Source organism: Rousettus aegyptiacus, unplaced genomic scaffold, assembly GCF_014176215.1.
Source record: "Rousettus aegyptiacus isolate mRouAeg1 unplaced genomic scaffold, mRouAeg1.p scaffold_m13_p_10, whole genome shotgun sequence".
In the NCBI taxonomy this organism is placed as follows: domain Eukaryota; kingdom Metazoa; phylum Chordata; class Mammalia; order Chiroptera; family Pteropodidae; genus Rousettus; species Rousettus aegyptiacus.
In genome coordinates this window covers 60,487,322-60,493,592 of record NW_023416285.1, presented here as the reverse complement: position 1 = coordinate 60,493,592, position 6,271 = coordinate 60,487,322, and the positions used below count along the sequence as shown (strand labels likewise).

Below are 6,271 nucleotides of genomic sequence, written 5' to 3'. Positions count from 1 at the left end.
CAATGTAAAATCATGTACCTAGGAAAGCTATTAATAGTGAAGGGAAAACAAACATTTTCAGGTTAACTAAAAACCATTTAGGAAAAAGAGGTTTTTAAAATTATTTCAATTATTTTATTTTTTTAATAAATGGCTTTCTAATAAAAGTGTTCCCAGATGAACATTCAATTTCAAAATTTTGAATATTGTTTTTGTACTCCACTGCCATCGATTATATAACACCAAGAACACTGTATACACAGAATACATAAATATTCTATGCACAGCCTTTTGAGCCTGGACTTAATATTGTGCACCAAATGTTTCTTTCAGTTTGGGTAGCTTGCTGGACAATTGGCTCTATCATTTCTGTGGACATCAGTGATAGGTTAGAAGTATTAGAGCAAAGGTCATTGCTGAGAAACAAGAACATTTCTGGTAGTATAAAGAAATAGTCCTGCCTCCCAGGCCATATTTACAACCATCATTGTTTGCTTAGAAAACTATTAATTTAACATTTTGTTTCTTACCCAAAGTGTTTATATCCTTAGGGTTAGGCATGCTAGCAACATCCAAAACCATAGAATAAGAACATTGTATTAATTTTACTAGATTATGTTTTCATAGAAAAGTGTTATATGGGTGGATGATAAAATATGCATGACTTTAAAACATAAACTAATACAGTTAAAGCACGCCTAAAAGGAAATTTAGAGCAGTGAATGTATATCTCAGAAAAAAAAAAAAAAAAAAGATCTAAAATTAGTAATCTAAGTTTCCACCTTAGGAAATCAAAAAAAAAATAAAAAATGAACAAATTGAATCCTAAGTATGTAGAAAAAATAATAATTAGAGCAAAAATCAATAACTTTGAAAAAAGAAAATCAAAAGAAAAAATTGATAAAACCAAAGCTGATTCTTTGAAAAGAGTGATGACATTGATAAGCCTCTAGCCAGGTCACCTAAGAAAAAAAGAGATATGATAAAAATTACTAATATTAAGAGCATCACTATAGAGTCTACAGGCATTAATGGATTAAGAAGAGAATACAATAAACAACTGTGCCCGTAAATTTGATAACCTAGATGAAATAAACTAATTTCTTGAAAGACACAAGCTAAACAAGACACCAACACAAAAAGAATACAATAAAATAGGCTTATCTCTATTAAGGAAATTGGATTCATGTGAATAAATTTCCAAAACAGAAACAGCAGACCCAGATGTATTCATTGGTGAATTCTACAAGTCATTTACAGAGAAAAATTCACCAATCTCTAAAATTTTATTCAGAGGTCAGAAGCAGAAAGAATATTTTCTAGCTTATCCTTTGAGGCCAGCTTAACCCTAATAACAAAACCTGGCAAAGGCATTATAAGAAAAGAAAACTACGTGCCAGTATCTCTCATGAACATAGATGCGAAAGTCCTTAGCAAATCAAGTCCAACAACATATACAAGAAATTATACACCACAACGAAGTGGGATTTATCCTAAGTATGCAATTTTGCTTCAAAACTAAAAAATAAATGTAACTCATCATATCAACAAACTAAAGATAAATTAAATGATCTTTTTAGTAATGCGGAAAAAGTTTTGATGAAATCCAATACCTATTTAGAATAAAAACTCTCAATTAATTTGGAATAGAGAATTTCTTACTTGATAAAGAACACATGCAAAAAGTTACAGCTAACATACTTAGTGATAAGAATTTGAAGCTTTTTTCACTAAGATCAGGGACAAGGCAAGGATATCCTCTATCACCACCCTTTTTCAACATTGTACTGGAAGTCCTAGATAACCAGGTGAAGCAAGAAAAAAAAAATTAAAGTGTACAGATTGGGAAGAAATAAAACTTTGTTCACAGATGATGTGATCATCTATGTATAAAATTCAAAAGAATCAACAAAAAACTTCTTAGAACTTATGTCATTATACCAAGTTTATAGAATACTGGCTAACATACAAAAATAAATCACTTTTCTATAGACCAGCAATAAATGAGCAAATGGAATATAAAATTAAAAACACAATACTATTTAAATTAGCACCTCTCCCCCCAGTCTACGGCCATGCCACCCTGAACATGCCAATCTTGTCTGATCTTGAAAGCTAAGCAGGGTTGAGCCTGGTTAGTACTTGGATGGGAGACCACCTAGGAATATCAAGTGCTGTAGGTGTTAAAAAATAAAAAAATAAACTATCACACCTCCCCCAATAAAATGTTAAGGTATCAATTTAAAAAATCATGTATGAGATCTGTATGAGAAAATCTACAAAGCCCTAATGAATGAAATCAAAGAAAAACTAGATAAATGGAGAGTTTATGTACGTGAATAGGAGAACTAAATATTGTCAAAATGTTAATTTTTCTCAACTCAATCTATAGATTCAATGTAATCCCAATCAAAATATAATCATTTTATTTATTTATTTTTGGATATCTACAAACTAATTCTAAAATTTATATGCAGCAGAAAAAGATCCAGATTATCCAACTCGCCATTGAAGAACTACTTGATTTCAAAATTTACAATAAAGCTGCAGTAATTAAGATAGTTTGGTACTGACAAAAGACTAGACCAATAGATCAGCGGAACAGAACAGAGAGCTCAGAAGTACGCTTACACAAATGCAGTCAATTGATCTTTGGCAAAGGAACAAAAGTTATATAATGTATCAAAAATAATTTTTTCAGCAAATGTTGTTGGAACAACTGGACATCTACCTGCAAAAGAATGACTTTAGACATAAACTCACACTTCACAAAAATCAACTCGAAATGGATCAGAGAGCTAAATTTAAAATGCAAAATTGTAAATCTGCTAGAAGATAATATAGAATAAAATCTAGATAACCTCCTGTATGGTAATAGCTTTATATATACAACACAAAAGGCATGATCCATGAATGAAATAATTGAGAAGCTGGAATTCATTAAAATTAAAAAAAACTTCTGCTCTGCCAAAGACAATGTCAAGAGAATGAGAACATAAACCAAAAACTGGCAGAAAAATATAAAAAAATAATGAGATATCAGTACGTTTTTATTAGAATGCCCAAAATCTGAAACACTAACACCACCACATTTTGAAGAGTATGTTGAGCAAGAGAAATTCTTATCTATTGCTGGTGGCAAAGCAAAAATAGTACAGGCACTTTAGAAGACAGTTTGGTAGTCTCTCACATATTATCTAACCCATTTCTTGGTATTTATCCAAGAGAGCTGGAAATTTATGTCTGCACAAAAACATATACATGGATATTATCTATTCATTAATTTCCAAACTTGGAAACAACCATGTCTTCTTTAAGTGAGATAAATAAACTATGGTACATTCCAATAATGGAATATTATTGTTCAGTGCTAAAAAATAAATGAGCTATCAAGCCATTAAAAGAGTTAGAGGAATTTGAAATGCATATTATTAAGTGAAAGAAGTCAATCTGAAAAGGCTACATACTATACGATTTCAAGCATATGACATTCTGAAAAAGGGAAAACTAAGGAGACAATAAAAAAATCAGTGGTTGTCAATGGTTAGGTTGGAGAGAGATAAATAGGCAGAATACAGATAACTTTTAAGGCAGTGAAAATGTTCTGTATTGATGGCAGATATATAAAGATGGATATATGATGGTTATATGCCATTATATATTTGTCCAGGCTCATAGAATGTACAACACGGAGAGTGTAATGTAAACTACATACAGACTTTGGGCTATTATGCTGTGTCAGTGTAAGTTTATCAATTATAACCAATCTACAACTCTGGGGTGGGGAGGGGTCGTAATGTTGATAACAGGGGATGTTATGCATGTGTAGATACAGAGAATATTTGAAAATATCTATATCTTCCTCTTAATTTTGCTGTAAACAGAAAATTGCTCTAAAAATAAAATTTTAAAATATATAAACTATGTCATATCAAATTAATTTTGTACTTATGAGTCTCCACTTCAAAGTAGGGATTCCTTTCCCTGCCCCAACTCTAGAGGTGCAGATATTATCCAGTAACAACCCAGAGGTTCCATGAGATCACACAAGCCCAGTATGGTCAGTTTCCAATGGTTAAGGAAAATTTAAGAATCCTAATTTGTTAATGAAACCTCCTAATATTTCAACATTGACAACTAATTCAAAAATGTAAATGCATACTGAAGGTTCAGCTTACATGACCAAGAGCAAACGAAATATGCATTAAGACTGTGTTTCACAGGACATCCCTTCATTTTATTTGCTGTAAAATCGTCTCATAACCTTACATATAACTCCTACTTTGATAAATTGACCCCATTGGGCATATGTGGCTACTTCAGATAACTCTAAATTGAGGATCATAGTAAAAAGTTTATAATCCAATAGTGTAAATTCCATGAAATCAGGAATATGGCCTCTGTTCATCACTCTGCTGTGTACCCAGTGACTATAGAATTACCTGACACATAGTAACTACTGAATAATTATAAAGAAAAATCTTTTATAAATAAATGATGAAATAAATTAGACCAAGTGATATCTATAAACCATGTAGCTTACAATCTAATTTCTCATTCAATTTTATGAATGGAAAATTTTCCCCATAGCTTCTTACATGTACTCGGTCTAACAGTATTAAATTCTTTGAATTTTTCTACAGTACCCTTGGTAAATTTATTACTATTGTAATAACTCCTTATTCATCTCCACTATCAGAACTAGAACTAACAAAAAGTATAAAATGCAATTTTTAAAAAAAATTATAGAATTTATTTTTTGTCATATTGCAAAGCCTGAGTAAATACTTATTTCCTCTGTGTCCATAGTACAATATTGATCTTGTTATTCAGCTAAATTTTTTTCTAATTATGTCATATTTTAAAAGGAAAACATAATTAAACAGATTTGTAATTTATGACAGCATTTTCTGATCTGAAAGATGCTTTACTCTAAAACTTATACTTTCCCCTCTTAATATGCTTTTTCTGCAGTGGTCCGTTGCCCTTGCTGTCCAGGCTGCCTGAAATGTTCTTCAGCATCCTTTTTACTGGCTCCATGAATCTTTCTATGACACTGCAGGACTGTGAGAGGTGTCTTTTGTGCAATCGGTCGTATTTTTACCTGCTTAAATTGGCCATTAGACTTTTTGCTTCTTGAGGAGTGTGACTGTGTCTCATCCCTTGTTATATTTATAGCCCTTAACCAAGTGACTAGCCTATTATTGATGTTCAATAAATATTTGATGAATGAATGAACAAAAGATTTTCTCTGGACTCCTTAAGGAAGTAGATAATATAACCACGATTCTGAAATTTTAATGCTTATTAGCATTGGGACATGTATATATTTCTATTACCTCTCTTTCATCTATTATTACAGTCATCAGAACCCTATTAACTAGAATTTCAGCATTTATTTAGAATGATGATAATATGAACACCTTGATGATATCTGACTCATTATCTATTAAATTCCTTTCAGCATGATTTTAACAACACTTTAACATACTGTATTTGGATTTAAAAAAAGCATGATATGCACAATAGCATTAATACAAATATGTGATTAACTATAATACCACATTTCCCTGTCATTAAAGGTAACAGATAATTCATTATTCTTGTAATGATATTAATATTCTAGCTAAATGAGTCTATTTAAATCTAGCATGAAACTTCATTCTGGCTGATTAGTATACACCAATTATTTCTTAGGCTGATTTAATATTTTTAATGCATTATATACTTTTTTCAAAATGTAGAGAATTTTTATTTTCTTCTAGATATATTTTTGAAATGAGAATAATATCTGAAGAATCAGTAAGTAATAGTTGCCATTCTATACTTTTTCTTAGGAGTATATCATGTACATAATAGAATCAGAGTTTTCTGTGAAATATTTAATAATATGGAGTCCTCATGATGCATTTTAAGAATGGCAAATATTTCCCTTTTGGGAGAGGCAAAGTTCCTATGACATAATGTATAATAAAGCATTGTGCTTCTAATCTTGGAGGCCTGTAGGTAATGAGAAAAAAAACAAAATAACTGGAAGCAGTTTGCTCAGTGTTAAATACAATAAAGAAGTAATCTGAACCCTGAGCATTGGCTAGAATGGGGACAAAACTGACTCGAGAACTGACTCTCTAAGTAACAGAGCAGTCAGCCTTGGCCACTGAATTAATAAGTAATCAGACACCAACAGATGAAAAGAGCTGTTGATTGGTGCTTTGCTTATTTCATTTCACTCTGATGCAATTGTTTTTTCTTAGTAAATTGTGAACTGAAAATAATCTGCAAAGTAAAATAA

General features: G+C 31.0%; 1 pseudogene; it reads left to right on the top strand.

Moving 5' to 3' along the window:
- The first annotated feature begins 2,044 nt into the window (after positions 1-2,044).
- On the top strand, positions 2,045-2,162 carry LOC118609125 (annotated as a pseudogene).
- Positions 2,163-6,271: the final 4,109 nt, after the last annotated feature.